This window comes from Chrysemys picta, chromosome 12 (genome assembly GCF_011386835.1).
Source record: "Chrysemys picta bellii isolate R12L10 chromosome 12, ASM1138683v2, whole genome shotgun sequence".
Lineage (NCBI taxonomy): Eukaryota > Metazoa > Chordata > Testudines > Emydidae > Chrysemys > Chrysemys picta.
Window position 1 is genome coordinate 27,143,208 of NC_088802.1, and position 9,841 is coordinate 27,153,048.

Below are 9,841 nucleotides of genomic sequence, written 5' to 3' on the forward strand. Positions count from 1 at the left end.
TCTCTTCATCTCCTACTTCTTTTGTCCTTTCCCTGTTCCCCTCCCACCACCAGGAGGGGTGTGTGTGTGTCGTGGGGGGTGCTCTACAACTCCCATTGTGGGAGGTCCACCGAAAAATGTGGGGCTGAAATAGTGCTCAGACAGTGATCCCCAGCGGTGACCTGGGCCATCCTTTGGGCTCTCTGGTGAGAACCCTCATCCTCCCGCCCCTCGGTCTCTACCCTGATTGGCTGAGCAGGGGGTTATTGACAGGGAGGAGACTCAGGTCCCTGTTGTTTTCTTTTAAGACCAAGTAAATAGTCATAACCAGTCATATGTTCGACAAATTTTGCTCCTTCTCTGCAGTTCATTATTTTCTCTACCATTCCATTTCTCCTAAAATACATGCTGAATAATTACTATGAACTCTTGCTGGTCTGGAACTCACTTGAGAGCACTTTAGTCAGGTCATTCAATGTCTGAAATTCAAGATCCGATGGTTAGTTTGAAAATCAGGGCTCTTGGGTCCTATTCCCAACTCTGCCACGGACTGGATGTGTGACCTAAGACAAGTCAATTCTCCTTTCTCAGCCTTAGTTTCTCCCTCTTTCAAGTAGGGATAACAATCCGCCCCTACCTAGCTCCCGGCTGGTGGAGGATGGGGATCTATTGGAGAGTGTCACTAGGAGCAGTGCATAAGATGTGGTGTCCTATCATGTTTACTCAGATCAGATTATGACATAATAGAATGGATGAAATAGTCTATTTTATTTTTTATTATGTTGCAATTGTTAAGAGCAGCAACTACTTAGCTCAGACTGAAACATCTCATCTAATTTTTGAGATCTAAGTGTCTCCTCTTTGTGTAGCTCAAACCTCCAAAGAGTCTGCCCTGTGGCAGGACATTAGCACTGCAGGGGAGCGGTGGGTGTGGCAGTGACATCAGAAAGGCCTTTTTCAGGACCTCAGCCTATTGGCCAAAGGTGCAGGGAAGGTGGTGACCTCACAGAGAGATGCTGACATCAGCCAGGCAGGACAGGGGCGCAGGGCCAGGGAAACCTCAGAAACCCCTGTGGCTTTGCTTCACCAAGTCTCCTTCTCGAGATCTCTCTTTGAGGTCTGAGAGAGTATTTGGGTTCATGTATGTGACCACCAGGAGGAACCTCTTTTGAGTTTTCTCTTTTCTTTTTTATTATTTTACGAGAAAACAGACGTCCCTGTTTAGAAGGTAAGAGCCTCCGAGAGGTTTGGAACCTGTTCAGTCTGATGCATCTGGCGCCAGCTGAATTCTAGGCATGGAAAACACTAGGTTAAGGTGGTCGAATTTTATTCCTCACCTGGGATTTTGTCCCTTAGAATCACTGGGGACATTAGGGTTTGTCCTTTTTGTTTTACCTTTTCCTCCATCCCTCCCTCCTTTCTCTTCATCTCTTACATCTTCTGTCCTTTCCTCTGTTCCCCTCCCACCACCAGGAGGACTCTGTGTGTGTGTCGTGGGGGGTGCTCTGCAGTGGGAACAGGGACAATTCTCCAACTTTGGGCAGTCGAGAGCCTGGGTGAGATAAGGGGCGTTAAAGCCCTTTGTGAAGGAGAAAGGGGAGTTTCACGGTGTTGAGCACCAAGGAATTCTAAACTTTGCTAAAACATCTAGTCTGCAGAAACCAGAAATGGTCGAAGCCACATTGTAACCATTGTCTTTTTTAAAGCCCATTGATGGATGTGAGTCCCACCCTTTTAGGTATCTGGGGTGCTGGGAGAAGAGAAGAGGTGCCTGTCTCCATTTTATGGCCTCAACAAACTAAGTGCTGTGCCCCAGTTCTCGTCAGAGATCCCTGAAAAAGAACATCTTCCCATCCATTAACATACCTGGAAAGATACTGGAACTCCTTATTAAACAATCAGTTTGTCAGCACCTACAGGACAATTTGGTTCTTAGGACTAGTGAGCATGGACTTATCAAGAACAAATCATTCCAAACCAATCCTAGCTCCTTCTTTGGCAGGGTTACGGGCCTAGTGGAGGTGGGTAAACAGTAGATGTGATCCATCTTGGTGTTAATAAGGACATTCTCACAAACAAACTAGGGAGATGTGGTCTAGATGCAATTAGTATAATATGTGTGCACAGATGGTTGCAAGCCCATACTCCAACAGCCCAGAACCAAACAGCAGGAAGCAGATCATGCAATGAACTCCTGCCAGTGCGTGTAGATTGCATTACGTGCACCCCTGTGGGGGAGGAGGAGCTGCTCTGGCTGGGGCAGGGATGGGGAGGGACCAAACAGGCTGGTTAGTGAGAGGCTGCCTTGACCCCAGACTCACGCCCGCTCCCCGCTCGGTTCCAGGATGGCCAGGCTCCTGAGGATGTTCAGGAAGAAGGCTCTGCAGGTGGCCCCAGAACCTGAGGGAAGCAGCTGCCATCTTCCCCAGGAGCAGAGCGGCTCCTCCATCCCCACTGGCGGGGAAGGAGCTCCTGGCCAGGCCAGGAGGTGGAAGTGCCCAGCCTTCTGGCGGAGAAAACCCGCTCCCAGGGCAGGCGCCGAGGTGGGAGAGGCCAGGTCGAAATGGAGCTGGGCCAGGATGCGGCTGGGCAGGCAGGACCCAGCGCAGGAGGGGAGCCGGGCAGGGTGACTCTGGGCCATGTTGTGTGGGCAGCAGCGGCCCCAGGAGCCCAGCCCTGATTCCCAGCAGGAGGCATCACCCTGCCCCGTCAGTGAGGACCTTCCAGCCTCCACAGGGCAGGAGGTGGAGGATCCCTGTCCCACCACCAGCAGCTCGGCCCGCTCCCCATGGGACAGCAGCAGTGCCTGGGACTCGGGCAGCAGCGAGGCCGATGGACGCCGCAGCTTTGTTCCAGGTGAGGAGTCAGGCTGGGCTCAGGGAGAGGTGAGGGCGGGGCTGTGAACACCCTGGGCCCAGGCCCTCGATCAGTGCTATGGGGGTGGGTCCCCAGCCCAGGGGTCTGGCCTGAGCCACATGAACCCCACTGACACTAGATGCTGCCACTTTGGTCCTTGGTGCTCCAGTTTGGGGGAGGCACCTCTCAGGGAGTCCAGGACAGTCTGGGGGGGTCTCTTTGCTATGGGCTCCTGAAGGAGTTGGCTTTGGGAAGAGGCTCACTCCCAGGATCAGATACAGAGGGGCAGCAGGGTCCAGGGAACAGGTGCTATTCCTGCCCTGCCACTGTCTGTCTGAGAAACTTTGGCCCTGTCATTCCCTGGCTCGGTGCCTCAGTTTCCCTTCTTGCCAGCCTGTGCCTATTTCACTGCAGTTTCACCTGCGTGTTGGTGCCAGTCCCATCCCCGCACTACACAGTCTAATACCGGCTCCTCTCTCTTGCCAGCACCATGACGCCTGCCCTGGAGCCAGAGCTGGAGACCCACCTCCTCCGAGCTGCCCTGTACGCCGTCTTCACCCTGGGCATGGAGAAGGACACCGTCCAAGTGCAGGTAGATCATGCTAAAGTCATGGATAGATGAGCCAGCTGTCATCCTGCCATGAATCCTTGCTAATTGCCTGCAGTGGGATGTGAATGAGAGAGGCCAGGATATGTGTTTGGGGTCTCACCAGTGCTTCCCAGAGACCCCACTTCCCATCCTGTGGCAGATGTAGCCCCAGTTTCCCTAACTCTGACCCATGGCTCTCCCTTGCTTTCAGGATCTGCTTAGGGTCTTGCCAGACCTCCTGGACGCCATGCTGGGGAACCTGCTGGCAGAGTCCCCAGACACCGACAGGCTCCAGTACATCTTGGAGGTGAGACCGATGAGAGGGATGGGGGCAATTTTACCTTCACTCTTAGATCCATTTTCCAGTCTGTCCTCCTAGCTGGGCCCCCAGTGAGCATCCTTGGTCAGGGCAGTCAGTGCAATGCCTCCTTTCCCCACAGCACATTAACTACTGGATCGTGTCCAGGGGGCCGCGAGAGAGAGCCAGGGCCGTTAAGAGCAGCACGGCCCTGCTCAGATCCACCATCACCCTCCCTGAGTTTGACGTAAGTGACCTCTGACCCCAGCTTCCTGACTCCAGGGGTAGGTGGGCTGGCTCCGACGGACTGTAGGATCTGCTGCTGCAGGGGCTGTGGGTTAGGAGTGTTCCTCTTGGGGAGGCAGAGGCAGAGCAGAGAGTGAGCCTGGCTTGAGTCAAGTTCTTCTTGTTCTAGTTAAGTGGTGACTCTGGGCTTTTAAGGGGGCTGTGCTCCAGGTTCATGCCTCCCTGTTATCCTGGAGCAGCGGAAAGCAAGTCCTCATGGAGGGCCCTGCCCACAGCCCTGTGCTCCAGGCTTCCTTGGGGGCAGAGGAAATTAAGGGTCTGGCTCTAGCTCCTATCCTCTAGCATCTCCTGCAGAGGGGCTGAGGGGAAGGAGAGTCCTGGCCCGGGGGGGACTGGGAGCTGACAGGAAAATGCTGATGGAGTCCCCTCTCCCTCTCCCGTCCATTAGAACTCAGCGGAATTCCCCAGGATGGGTCACCACATGGCACAGCTAGCTCTGTCCGTCAGTGACCCAGCCAAGGACATCAGCCGGCAGGCCAGGGAGGTGGTTTACCGGCTCTAACAGCTGCTGCTGCACCAGAGGGGTAAGGAACCCAGCTGGGAAATGGCACCCGCTAGAAGAGTGAGACTGGGACCCCAGCCAATTTCTCTCAGACTGACCCCGGCTGGAGGATGAGTCTCTCTATCTCTTTCTGTGTTCCACACCACGCCCTGCAATTCTGTTGGGCCGGGCACGCAGCGAGGACTCTGCCCACTGTGCAGCCACCAATGGGATTGGAAGGACACAAGCCCTGCAATCAGAAGGACAAATGTGTGTATGTGTCTCTCTCCCTGTCACCTACTCCCTCCTGGGGGAAACCCAGCAGCTGATGGGGGACAAGGTGAGCAGCTGCATTAGACTCAGGAGATTGGGGCGGGCCCCAGGCCTCATTCCCATCCTGTGGCCATTCGCTGGCCTGGCACAAGGAGCCTGGTGGTGAATGAAAGGGAGAGCAGGTGCTCCTGGGAAGGGAGATGAATTCACCTCCATGAGCAGGAGGGAGCCAGCTTGTCCGCGGAGCAGCTCCACCCAGCTCTTTAGCCAGGCTAATTAACGACAAGCTTTGTCTCATCCCAGACTTATGTTCTTAGGACAGGGTGCTATCGCTCTTGGGAAGGGCAGGAGAGTCCCCCAAGTGCCCTCTGTGAGACTCTCCTGTCCCATAGGGCCGCACCCAATTCCTAGTGGTCTGGTGTCTGTGTCACCCGAGCCACCACCCAGAGTTGCTCCCATCACTGGCAGCCTGGTAGGCCAAGGACTGACGGGTGATGGCGTCTGACCAGGCAGGGCTGAGGCACATGGGCAGGGGATGCTTGTCCTGCTGCTGGCAAGGCTGGACCCGTTCTGGAGAGAACAGGAGGATTCAGTCAGCGGTAGGGTTACCATGTCTAATAAATAAAAAAAGAGGACCCTCCATGGGCCCTGGCCCCGCCCATTGCCCCACCCTTAGCCCTGCCCCAACTCCGCTCCTTCCCCGCCCTAACTCCGCCCCCTCCTCCCTCCCACTCCCAGCCATGGGGAAAGGGCTGCCCCAGTGCTACCGGCTTCACGGTTTGCCGGGCAGCCCCCAGACCCTGCGCCCCCGGCCGGCGCTTCCCCAGCGCAGCTGGAACCTTAAAGTCTGAAAGGGGAGGAGCGGAGCAGCTCAGCTGGAGCCGGGGAGGAGAAGTGCCTGGCCCGTGGCTCGGGGCCCGGAGGCAGGGGGGGCTGGCTCGGGCAGCTCGGCTCTTAAAGTCTGAGAGGGGAGGAGCGGAGCAGAGCAGCCGCGGGAGGGGAAGTGCCCGGCCGGCATTTTCCCGGACATGTTTGGCTTTTCGGCAATTCCCTAGTCAGCAGGGGCTGCCGATCCGTCCCATTCACCAGGGCTGCCATCCTGCGGTTTCCGCATTAGTGGCTAGGGAAAGGGAAATGGGATGGGGGTGACTTGGGGAAAGGTCTCAACCTCCCCACATCCCACTTCACTGCTGCCAGAATCCCTCCTGCCCCGCCCCCGCTACAGTCCCCTCCCTACCCAACCTGGGTGGGGCTGGAGGAGAGGGGTCTGAGAACTTGAGCTGTGGATTGGAAGTGGAACAGCTGTCAGGGGCACTGATGGGGAAGTGGCAGGAGCTCCCCGTACAAGGAGGGGGGTTGCCACTGGAGGTCACTAGGAAGGACAACAAGACTCCTGGGGGTCAGGAGGGGGAATCCATCCCTCAGAGGTGGGCAGGGGCTGGGTGGAAATGCTGCTGGTTCCAGGGGCCGTTAATCCCCCCTGATTCCTCGGAGGCGTCTGAGTCTCAGACAGGTTCTCGTTCCCTTGCAGCAGGAGGACGTCACGGCCAATGTGATGCGCCAGCTCCGTATCATGCGGCACTTGCGCCAGGTGCCCGAGGCGCTGCAGGGCCTGTGCCTCTGAGGCCACCAGCAACTCCCGCTCCCTGCTGCAGGTACTGCTCTGGCTCTCTGTAAATGGGGAGCTAGTGGAAGGGGAAATGGAGCCCCCTGGCACTCACAGAAACCCTCTCCCCTCTCTGTGGACCAGGGTCCTTTCCTCTGCCCCCAAATTCCTTCATCTGGGACAGGAGCTCTTTCCCTCACACCCATTCCCCTCCCCCCTTTCCTTGATCTACCCCCATCCCATTCCCCCTGCACCCAGGCAGAGCTCTGCCTGCCCCATATGGTGCAGAAAGGCCTGTGATATGCAGGGGGTCAGATTAGATGCTCTAACTGTCTCTTCTGCCCATAAAGTCTACTCATTTCTGAGAAACCGAGTGTAGCATTGGAAGCAGCCTCTGCTGTTTTCCTGTCTAGCCGGCTTGCTTCCTAGAATGAACACTCATTGAGCGGGGTGATCCACAGGGAGTAGCTCAAACCTCCAAAGGGTCTGGCCTGCGGCAGGACATTAGCACTGCAGGGGAGGGGTGGGTGTGACAGTGACATCACAAAGGCCTTTTTCAGGACCTCACCTATTGGCCAAAGGTGCAGGGGAGGTGGTGACCTCACAGAGGGATGCTGACATCAGCCAGGCAGGACAGGGGCACAGGGCCAGAGAAACCTCTGAGTCCCCTGTAGCTTTCCTTCAGCAAGTCTCTTTCTCGAGGTCTCTCTTTGAGGACTGAGAGAGTATTTAGGTTCACGTACATGAGTGCAAGGAGGAACCTCTTTTGAGTTTTCTCCTTTTTTTTCCTGATTTCACTAGAAAACAGACGTCCCTGTTTAGAAGGTAAGAGCCTCCGAGAGGTTTGGAACCTGTTCAGTCTGATCCATCTGTTCCACAAGTCCTTCAGTCCAATCCACTTCCCTAACTAATGTCCTTAATTTTTTAAAGTTAGCCCTTTTGAAAAAAAAAACCCTAGTCACAGATCTATTTTTGTTTACCCTTCCATTTAGTTTAAACTGAATTAGCTCATGATCGCTCAAACCCAGGCTGTCCCCTACAACCATTTCTTCTAAGAGATCCTCACTACTCACCAAAACCAAATCTAAAATGGCATCCCCTCTTGTTGGTTCAGCAAGTACTTGGTGAAGGAATCCATCAGCTATCACATCTAGGAAAATCTGAGCCCTATTATATTAATAGCACTTGTCCTCCAGTCTATATCTAGGAAGTTAACGTCTCCCATGATCACACAATTCCCATTAGTATTTACTTCATTAAAAACATTGAAGAGGTCTCTATCCCTATCCAAATCAGACTCCTGTTCTAACAGACAGCAACCTCCCCCGAAAGGCAGAGATAGAGCCCAGGAATCGAGATGGTGGGGAAATTTCATTGAAACCGTTTCTGACCGAAAATCCTATTCAAACTAAACCAGTTTGTTTCTTGAAATCATAACAAGTGGCAATGAAAATTCTTTGTCACAATGTGTTAATTTGTCTCGTCGCACTCAAAGAGGAGACACTTAGATCTAAAAATTAGATAAGATGCTTCAGTCTGAGCTAAGTAGTTGCTGCTCTTAACAATTGCAAAATAATACAATACAAATAAAATAAACTATTTCAGCCATTCTACTATGTCCTAATCTGATCTGAGTAAACATGATAGGACACCACATCTTATGCACTGCTCCTAGTGACACTCTCCAATAGACCCAGCAGTCCTTATTTCCAGGCCCCTTCGCTAACCACTGCTGCACACTCCCTCCCACAGCTGGCAATTACAACCAGGCCCTCATGTCCGGTCCCCCTGCTTTGAGAGGGAGTGTGCTCCGCTGGAGTGATTGGAGCAGGGAACTGGGAGTCAGGACTCCTGGGTTCCATTGCTGGTTTCCTATTGACCTGTGGGACTTGGGGTAAGTTGCTGCCCCCTCTAGGCTCTGTCCCCAGCTGTCAAATGGGGATTTCATACTTTCCCACTATTGGAAAGTGCTGGGAGAATCCCCCAGCAAAAGCTGTTCTGACAGTGCTAAGCAGCATCTGTTTGCTTGTGAGAATGTCCTATGGGACTGTGTCAAAAGCCTTATTAACACCAAGATAGATCACATCTACTGTTTACCCACCTCCACTAGGCCCCTAACCCTGCCAAAGAAGGAGCTAGGATTGGTCTGGAATGATTTGTTCTTGACACGTCCATGCTCACTAGTCCTAAGAACCAAATTGTCCTGCAGGTGCTGACAAACTGATTGTTTAATAACCAGAGGCTCCTCCCAATGCTACACTCGGTTTCTCAGAAATGAGTAAACTTTATGGGCAGCAGAGACCGTTAGAGCATCTAATCTGACCCCCTGCATATCACAGGCCTCCTTTCTACCACAATAGCTACTTTTGAGGCAAACACATTCCGCAAAGGCATCTAGTCTTTATTAATGACATCAAGAGATGGAGAATCCACCACTTTCCATGGTAGCTTCTTCCTGTGGTCAATCATCCTCCCTGTTGAATATTTGTGCCTTATTTGTCATAGGAATTTGTCTCTTTTCACCTTCCAGGCATTGGGTCTTGATCTGCCTTTCTCTGCTCGATTAAAGAGCCCTTTAATACCCAATATTTTCTCTCCATTAAGGCATTTCAACACTTCAGTGAAGTCACCTTTCAATCTTTTTTTGATAAGCTAAACAGGTTGAGCTCTTTCAATAGCTCACTAGAAGGCATTTTTCTCCAGCCCTCAGAACATTTGGTGGCTCTTTGCTGCCCCAGCTCCAATTTCTAGGACCATCTTTTTCAAAGGAGGACACCAACAGTGGAGGCACTATTCCAATAGCAGTCTCACTGCTGCTGTTTCACCTCCCTATCCTACTCACGGCTCTGCTCCTTCGTCTAATGATGGCTTTAGCCCTGTTCACCACAGCATCACACCGGGAGCTCATGTTGAGTGGCTTCTCCACTCTGGCCCCTAAATCCTTTTCAGAGTCACTGCTTTTCTGGATACACGTCCCCATTCTGGAGGTGTGGCCGGCGTGCCTTGTGGCTACGTATAGGACCTTGCACTGGACTCTGCTCAAACTTGTTTTCTTTGAATGGGTCCAGCTGGCCTAATGAGCCAGATCGCTGTATATCACTGCCCTCTCCCCATCAGGAATTACCACTCTGCCTGTATTTTGTCACCCCCCAATCTTATCCGCAGTGATTGTATGTTTTCTCCCAAGTCATTGATAACAATTATTTTAAAAAATTAGTCCTTGAGAGCTTCTTCAGACCCTTAGTACCCAGGACCTGCTCCCCACATCACAGTGAGAAATGCTGTCCAGCCCTGCTGGTACATAGGGGATAAGCACAGAACAAACGTACCTTTAGGAGCTGTGTTGTCCATAGGCTCTGTACAACATGTGGGGGTCAGCAGATTACAAATGCACAACAGACCTGTAGTGTACATAGGTCCCAACTGTGTCTCGGTTCCCCACCCTGCTCTAAG